This window comes from Canis lupus, chromosome 35, assembly GCF_048164855.1.
Source record: "Canis lupus baileyi chromosome 35, mCanLup2.hap1, whole genome shotgun sequence".
Lineage (NCBI taxonomy): Eukaryota > Metazoa > Chordata > Mammalia > Carnivora > Canidae > Canis > Canis lupus.
The window spans coordinates 26,303,102-26,312,808 of NC_132872.1; positions in this window are offsets into that span (position 1 = coordinate 26,303,102).

Sequence of the window (9,707 nt, forward strand, 5' to 3'; positions counted from 1 at the left end):
CAGGAAATATAGGGAGGAGAGTTTAAGTAAGTTACGCACATCCGAATGCCCTCTCAGTTTTGTGTGTTACCTGGTGATAGATGGAATCTGTTTGGGGGGTTTGGAAATAAATGCAATTATTTCATTTTTTTAAATGTGCCATGATTACAGAATGGGGAAAATGAAAGACATTATACATGGTTACTAAATTTATGGGATAGGATTGAGTATGAAAGAGAAATTCTGTGTCCAGGATATGGACATAGGGTGAAGGGGAAAGAGGCTTGAAGAGCCTGGGCTATAAAATGAGTTGAATAGCATGTGAAGGATCTTGAACATTATTTATCAGGGAAGAAGCATGCACTGAATAAAAGGGAGTGAGGCACTGTAATATTTTTATTTTTATTTATTTTCATTTTTTAAAGATATTATTTCTTTACTCATGAGAGACACAGAGAGAGAGGCAGAGACATAGGCAGAGGGAGAAGCAGATTCCTTGTGGGGAACCCGATGCATGACTCAGTCCCAGGACCCCTAGATCACAACCCAAGCCAAAGGCAGACACTCAACCATTGAGCCACCCAGGCATCCCACATAAGATTTGTAGTGTAGTGGCACTAGAAAATAGGCAGTGTAGAAAATAGGCCCTAGGGAGATGAAGTTGGGGTCAGGAATACCAGTCAGGAAAATGTTACTGCTGTCTACTGGTTTTCAAACAAGAATACACATTGGAATTCTCTGAGGAACTTTTCATGCAAAATATAGATTGTGAGGGTTTCTTTAGAATTAGATTTACTGGGTCAAGAATGAAATCTAGTAAATCTGCATCTTAACCTGCTCCCCAAGTGATTCAAATGCATGTGGTATAGCTAGTCCATGGGTGAAATGACACTGGGATCGATGGAAAAGAGTTCAGAATGTAGAGACATCATCACTTCTTGTGACGCATTGGAGGTGAAAGGATGGTCAGTGAAGAATAGGAGTCACTTTGTGACTGGGTAGATTTTCATTTACCCAAAGAAAATGAAAACAGCAATTTGAAAATACATACATGAGATGAGCACTGGAGATTATATGTTGGCAAATTAAATTTAAATAAAAAAAAGAAACGTGCACCCCTATGTTTATTGCAGCCTTATTTAGAATAGCCAAGATATCGAAGCAACTTAAGTGTCCACCTATAGACAAATGAATAAGCAAGTATGTGTGTGTGTATAGATATAGATATGTATACGGGATATTACCCAGCTATAGAAAAGGATAAGATCAGGCCATTTGATACAACAGGCTATTACACTAAATGAAATAAGTCTGAATGAGAAAGACAAATACCATATGATTTTACCCATATGTGATGTCTAAAAAAATGAATAAACAAAGAGAAGAATCAGACCTAAAAATACAGAGAACAACTTGTTTGCCAGAGACATAGGAGGTGGAAAATTGGGCAAAATGGTGAAGGAGGGTGGGAGATTAGGCTTCCAGTTTTGAAATGAAGAAGTCATGGATAAAAGTCACAGCATAAAGAATATAGTCAACAATATTGTAATAGCAATGTATGGCAACAGATGACAGCTGTACTTGGGATCAACCTAGCACGAAATACAAACGAGTCAAAGCACTGTGTTGTACGCCTGAAACTAATGCAACATTGTGTGTCAACTATATTCAAATTTTGAAAAATCATTGAAATGAGGATGCAGTGCCAGTTTGTAGAGAGAGTGTCCTCTGGACATCCAGGTGATATATGCTTTGCTGTGTGCGTCTACTACAAATATTGACTTGGAAGGCATCAGGGTAGCTCAAGGCATACTCATGTTTGACCTACACATTGGGGAATATACAAAGTGAAGACAAGGGTGAGGAACTAAACTGACAAAATATATTAATGTGGTTTTGGAGAATATATGTCATTTTTAGATAGCCAGTCCTCTTTTCTACCACATAATCTGGGTCCCGAAAATCTACCATCCACTCTGGGAACCAAAAGAGCTACAACTGACTTTCCTTATAACTTTCCCTTATAACTAAAATGAAGGCACTTGTGATGTAGGTTTGGCAACTAAAATCCATCCACACTGGATTTGGAATTTGGAGTGAGAGAGGAAAAGGGGCAAGAATTTGAATTGCTAAGGTACAATATGAAGGTTCCAGCAAATGCATCCTGCGCCCACACCAATGACCCAGTCAGTGTGAACAGTGGCATTCCCACGCAGGAGCAGTGACAGTAACCCTCATAGAGCCAATGTTGGGACATGATTTTTGCTATTGATAGACTGCCTTGCTTCCTTCTGTTGCTGCCCATTTTTTTCTCAGCTGATTCCTTTAATCTCCTAGCATTTCTATATTAGAATCCATTCCAAAAAAATAATATCTTGTTGAAACTAGTAGTTCGGGCAGCCCGGGTGGCTCAATGGTTTAGCGCCACCTTCAGCCCAGGGCCTGATCCTGGAGACCTGGGATGGAGTCCCACGTCGGGGCCCCCTGCATGGAGCCTGCTTCTACCTCTGCCTGTGTCTCTGCTTCTCTCTCTCTCTCTGTCTCTCATTAATAAATAAATAAAAATCTTTTTTTTTACAAAAAGAAACTAGTAGTTCTGACTGGCAGTGATAAAGACAAGAAGAGGACAGGAAAGGAAACAGAGCAGAATGGTCAAGAAGAGAAGGGAAACAGGACAGATGAGTGTCATGAACAAAAATAGAGGAAGATACTCAAGAAGGACAAAGAGAGTTATGGTGCCAGTTGATAAAATAGATGCTCTGAAGGACAAGGAGTGAACAGATGTGATTGAGTGTGGAGACTGAGAGATTTGTGGTGGCTTTAGTGAGAGCAGTTTCTGTTATGTGATGCAGTTGAGGCCAGAGGATAATGAGCAGTGAATGGGAAACCAGTTGCTCAACAGTGAGCAGGGAAAGGGCATTGAATCCTCCAGGAAAGTGGAGAACAACTGTTATATGTCTGCTGTGGGTGGATAAATAGAACATTTTTCTCCTGATATTGTTTTAGTTAAAGTTTTCAAGGGAGAGAACTGCATAAAGATAAGGAGACAAGATAAGGAGGAGAAATTTTGGTGGTGAAAAAAATCAGGAGATGGAAGAGAAATAGGTAGAGAACAGACACACAGATGGATAAGTGTGAGAAAGACTACAGAGAAGGAGGAGGAAGGACATCAGAGAAAGGCCTCGAACAACAGAAAAGGAAAGGCCCGGAGTTTGGGGGGGTGACTGTTTATCTTAACTTCCGTTTTCATTTAAAGTTGTCGACTCTGGAATCTTCTTTTTCTCTTCTTCAAATTTAGAAACTTATTTTCCTAGGGATTATGTCTATGCAGGAGTTTTTCAGTTCAACTTTATACACTCTGTGTTGTTCATATGTATACTAGCACTGCCTGAAAGTTCCACTCATATTTAAAAGTTGCTTTATATTTTTTATTACAGTGATCAGAACTTTTGTAGAAGGTTCTTTTGTGGAAATCCTGCTGGTTTTACTTGAGGGAACTATTTCACCATCAGTTTTTTTTTTTAGCATAATAAGATTAAGCCAAAAACCAGAGTAAAATATAAATAACATAGATAATCAGGGCCAGCAATTGCCATTATTAAAGGCCTATTTATTTGAAAAGGACTTCCTTCTATGCATCCTGAATCACTAAATAATTGAAAATCCTCAGGTTCTATTTGTGCTGATATTTACCAGGCCATACATGCTGGAGTGCAAAAAGACACTAACTGCCAATTTCTTGCTACATATATGGCAAAACAGTCAACAAAATTCTTATCAGAAGTGGCAGAAAGGATGGAGTTAATATACTAGTGACTTACCTTAAAAGTTTTAATCAGAAAATGTGATCAGTAAGACAAAACTAAACTTTTAATCAGAATAACCAGGAAGATTTCTTATGCAGAAATCATTAAAACCTGTGATACTTAAGTGCAGTTTAAATTTTTAAATGTGGGCAGCTGGGGTGGCTTGGCGGTTTAGCACGGCCTTCAGCCCAGGGCCTGATCCTGGAGACTCCGGATCGAATCCCACGTCGGGCTCCCTGCATGGAGCCTGCTTCTCCCTCTCCCTGTGTCTCTGTCTCTCATGAATAGATAAATAAAATATTTAAAATAAAATAAAATTTTAAATGTTTCACATTTCAGTTCACCACTTTTATTTATAAAGTCATTATAGTTATGTTAAAGGATAATGAAACATTGTTTAACAGAGTAATTCATCTCACAGCTATTTTGCTTATCTAGATTATGGCTATCAACATAAAATATATAACTTATTGATTATTTGGTTTCCATTATTCACCTGTTTTTTGGCATCTGTAATTCCAATGTGAAATTTTTATAAGTGTAACAGTATTTCACCTTTATATAGAAAGACTAATGAATGTCATAGAAGTCATTTCTCTCTTACCCATATCTAATAAGAAATCTGAGGAAACCACTTCAAAGTGTTAGGCTTTCTAAGGAGAAAAAAAAAATACAATACCGCTAGAGTGACCATAACATAGGCAGCAAGTCTTTGCACGCTGATTCATTCTGTTTGCTTCATTTACAAAGCTCAAGAAAAGGTTATTTATATCAATTTGCTTCAAACGCAAGAGTCAACCAATCATCAGAAACCTATATGCTTTTGCCAAAAAAGGAAGGAATGAAATATTAAAATTCCTCTGATAGTACCCTAGGGCTCCCTTTAGGACAAAACTAAGCCGTTCTTCTGGGCATTGCAGACTTGAATGTGTATGCGAAGTCCAGGTGTCCCATCGGGCATTACAGCCTGTGGGATCATAAACATCAAGTCACATTACAGTTCTAGTTTTAACAGTTGAAATTGGACTTTATGCCACTCCTTTCCACCACAAGGGACACCGCTGACATGTTTATGCAAATCGGTTTATCTGTGAAATAGGCGTTACTCTGAGTGCTTTGATTAATATGTTCTTGTCTGAGCTGATCCTACATGATTTTAATGAGGCCAAAGTTCTAGATTCCCTTCAGGAACCCACCCCAAAGAAAACTGTCCTCCTCATGCAAACTTCAGGTCACATTCCAGACCTAGACCTGACTCCAAACTTCAAGCTGAAATCTGATGAAAAATCTTACTAGGGAAAGATCAAGGGAGGTGCAAAGGGAAACAAAGATAAAGCATCACAGTGAGAGGTGCCATAGCTCAGTGCTCTGCAAATGTTAATGCCTGTGAGTCTCCTAGAGAGAGATCTTGTTAAAAATTCAGGTTCTGTGTCAGTAGATCTGGGTGTGACTTGAGGGTCTTCGTTTCTACACGGTGATTGCTACCTGTGGACATGTGTCATGCCTATGACCTTGGCCATTGGAGGACCTAGATAATCAGAGAGCCTGAATCATGGGAGAAGCACAATGTGCTGAATTACAAAGAGACAAGCTAGGAGTAACCAGATAGGGCCAGGGAGGCCAGCACAGGTGGGACCACACATGCGTTGGAGGCTAGTTCAGAGACTTTGTTTTTTACCCCAACTTAATATAAATGACGGATTTTGAACATGATGGTAAAGCATTCAGGTTTGCCCCTTGTGCATTAGCAAAGAAAGTTGTCAATGTACTTTCTTTCAGAAAAATAAAAATTTACTTATTTGTGACACTTTGATTTGATATTTGAAGAGGAAAAAATGTTCACCCTTCAGATGGGAATTGATAGGCAGCTAGGGGAAAGCAAACAGCATCTTTTTGGGCAGACTGATTAATCAGTTATGTCACTTCCTCATAGTTTTGCTTGTGAAAGCCAAAATAGAGGAGGAAGACAGCATTCATGAAATTAATGTCATTCTGAAAACTTCACGGAAGGATGGAGTAAGTAGTATGATGTGCAGGGGTGGCTTCAACATAACACAAACAACTTAAATATACTGACCCTTTCAATTTTGTATAATTATCTCTTCACTCATTTTGTTGCTTACCTATGCGTACAAAAGGCCTATGATACTGCTTCCAGTAAGAATAGTCTTCTCAATTTGAGTCATTTATACAAGTGAGTTGTGGTATTTCATTGTGCTTCTCACATGTATTTCTCTGATAAACCATTGTATAAAGTATCTTTTTCGGTCCTGTTTTGATATCTTTATATCTTGTTTGGTGAACTGTCTTGTTTGATGAACTGTCTTGCTCCAATCTTTGCCAGTTTTTTAACTGAGTGAATTTTTCTTGGAGTTAATTAACTAGTATATTTTGTAAATTCTTCATATATACAAGTCATTATCAGATGTATGATGTGCAAATATTTCTCAGGAATCTTGATTGCCTTTCTTTCTGACAAAGATCTCTAACTGGCCCATTACACAGATGACATTATGATACCAGTGAGCAAGAAGCAGCAATATTCTATGCTTCTTGGTAAAAAATATGCATGACAGTGGGTGAGAAATAAATGCAAAAAAAATGGGGCACCTAGCTGGCTAAGTCCATACAGCAGGGTTGTGAGTTCAAGCCCCACATTGTGCATGGAGCCTACTTAAAAAAAATTAAGAGGCCTTATACTTCAGTGAGATTCTTAGGGGCCAAGTGATATAGGGCACATCCAAAAAGGAGTCACAATACCTAGTGGGTTCCTGTGGATTCTGAACATAGTGTCATCCTCATTTGGGTGTATTACACTGGCCCATTTACCAAGGGACCAGATAAACTGCCCCTTTTGGGTGGGTTCAGGACAGGAAAAGGCTTTGTAACAAGCATAGGTTGCTATGCAAGCTGCTCTGTCATTTAGGCCATGTGAGTCCGCAGAGCCAATGGTGCTTGAAGGGGCAGATCCAGTGGGGAGGCTTTGGAGCCTCTGGTAGGCCTCTAGAGGTGAATCACGAGGCAGGCCAGTAGAATTTTGGAGTAAAGCCCTGCCATCCTCAGTGGATAGCTATTCTACTTTGAAGAAACAGTCATTGGCTCTTAGTGTAAATGGACACTTAACTATGGGCCACTGATTCCACATGCAACCAAAGCTGCTCTTATAAGCTAGATTATTTGATCCACCATGAGGTGGGCATCTGTGGGAATACTCCATTGTGAAAAGAAACTGGTGTATAAATGTAGGAGCCTGAGCAGACCCTGAAGGCACCAGCAGTTACATGAAGAAGTAGCCCAAATGTTCATGTCCCTATTCATGCTATACTGGCCTCTCACTCACAGCCTGCACCCATGGGCTCAAGGGAAATTCTTTATGATCAGTTGAGAGAGGAAGACAAAAACAAGGTCCTGGTTTATAGATGGTTCTGCATGAAATGCAGACATCACCTGAAAGTGGACAGCTACAGCATTGCAACCCCTCCCTGCAATATTCCTAAAAGGCAGAGGTGAATGGAAATCTTCCAAGTGGTAGAACTCGGAGCAGCACAATTGGTTGTTCACTTTGGAAGGAGAGATGGCCAGAGGTGTGATCACATACCAATGCATGAGGTATGACTAATGGTTTTCTGGGAGAGCAGGAACTTTGAAGGAATATTATTAGAAAACCAAAGACAAGGAAATTTGTGGAACAGGTATGTAAATAGATCTCTCCAAATAGGCAAAAAACATGAAGATATTCGTGTCTCATAAGAACAATCATTGAAGGGGGAACTCAGCAAAGAAAGATTTAAAAAATCAACTAGATGGGATGACCCATTTTTCGATCTAAGTTTTCTTCAGACATTTCTGTCATTATCCAGTGGGTTCATGACCAGAAATGATCCAGTGCCAGGGGGAAGTTATGTGTGTGTTCATGTCATGGACTTCATTTATTCAGGCCACCTTGACTATGGCCATTGTTGAGTGTTCAGTCTGCCAGGACTTGAGATAACATTGAGTTTCTTGTATATCACCATTTATTAGATTGATCAGCTAGCTACTTAGTAGCAGGTTGATTACATTGGACAGTTTCCATCATAAAAGGGAAGTGTTTTTTTCTTATTGGAATAGACACTTACTCTAGATACAGATAAACCCTACATACATACATTCATTGATTCTACTAGAACCATCATCTTGGACTTAACAGAAATCCTTATCCACTATGCAATATCATAGTTCTACACACAGCATTGCTTAAAGTAGGAGATAGAGGATGTATAGAAATTCCATTTTGACTGCTCTAAATACTTTGTTATTATAAAACTTTTGTTTCACTGATTATTTAAACAATGATTCCTAAGTATTTTTTAAAATATTTTATTTATTTATTAATGAGAGAGAGAGAGAGAGAGGCAGAGACACAGGCAGGGGGAGAAGCAGGATCCATACAGGGAGCCTGATGTGGGACTCCATCCCCAGACTCCAGGATCACACCCTGGGCTGAAGGCGGCGCTAAACCGCTGAGTCATCCGGGCCACCGGATTCCTAAGTATGGTTTTAAACCAACAGCATCGACATTGCTAAATCAGAAACACTAATGATGGAGCCTGTCAATATGTTTTCACAAGCTCTCCACATGATGTTGATGCTCACTAAAGTGTAAAGAACCACCATTGTAGAAAAACAACATGAATGCCTGTATCAGAGAGATTTTGACATATACCTAATACACATATTTGAGAAATACTGTTCTAGTGTTGCTTGGTGTTTGTCTTAACCTAATGATGCTGTTTCTTTGAATACAATCGAAGATAATTTTGTTGGCAATCTTCTGAGCAGTACAAAGTATTATAAAGTGACGAGAAATTTGTATATATACTACATTTATTTACATTTAAAAAATAGGAACTATGGGTTATTTTTAAAATTTTATTCAAGTTCATTAACACAGTGTTGGTGACTCAACAGTTCTATACGTTTCTCAGTGCTCATTAAAATAAGTGTTCTCTTAATCTCCTTTATCTATTTCACCCACCCCTCCCACTCACCTCCCATCCACCCATTTGTTCTCTATATTTGTCATTTTTTTATGTTTGTTCATCTTTTTGTTTTGTTTTGTTCATTTGTTTTGTTTCTTAAATTCCACATATGTGTGAAATCATATGGCTTTTGTTTTTCTCTGACTGACTTACTTCACTTAGCATTGTACTTTTTAGGAATACAGCATTGTACTCCTTCTATGTTGTTGCAGATGGCAAGATGTCATTCTTTCTATAACTAAATAATATTCCATTATACACACACACACACACACATACACATCACACTTCTTTGTGCATTCATCAACCAATGGACACTTGAGTTTCCCTCATGTCTTAGCTATTGTAAATAATGTTGCAATAAAATAAGGTTGTGTATACCTTTTTGAATTAGTATTTTCATTTTATTCACGTAAGTACTCAGTAGAGGAATTACTGTATCATATAGTAGTTCTATTTTTTTAATTTTTTTATTTTTTTAAATTTTTTTAATTTTTATTTTATTTATTTATGATAGGCACACAGTGAGAGAGAGAGAGGCAGAGACATAGGCAGAGGGAGAAGCGGGCTCCATGCACCGGGAGCCCGACGTGGGATTCGATCCCTGGTCTCCAGGATCGCGCCCTGGGCCAAAGGCAGGCGCCAAACCGCTGCGCCATCCAGGGATCCCAGTAGTTTTATTTTTAATTTTTTGAGGAACCTCCACACTTTTTTAACAGTGGCTACACCAATTTGTATTCTCACAAAATGCACGAGGGTTCCATTTTCTACACACCTTAACCAACATTTGTTATTTCTTGTGGTTTTGATTTTAGGTATTGTGCTAGATGTAAGGTGTATCTCATTGTTTTGATTTGCATTTCCCTGATGATTAGTGATGTTGAGCATCATCAGTTCATGT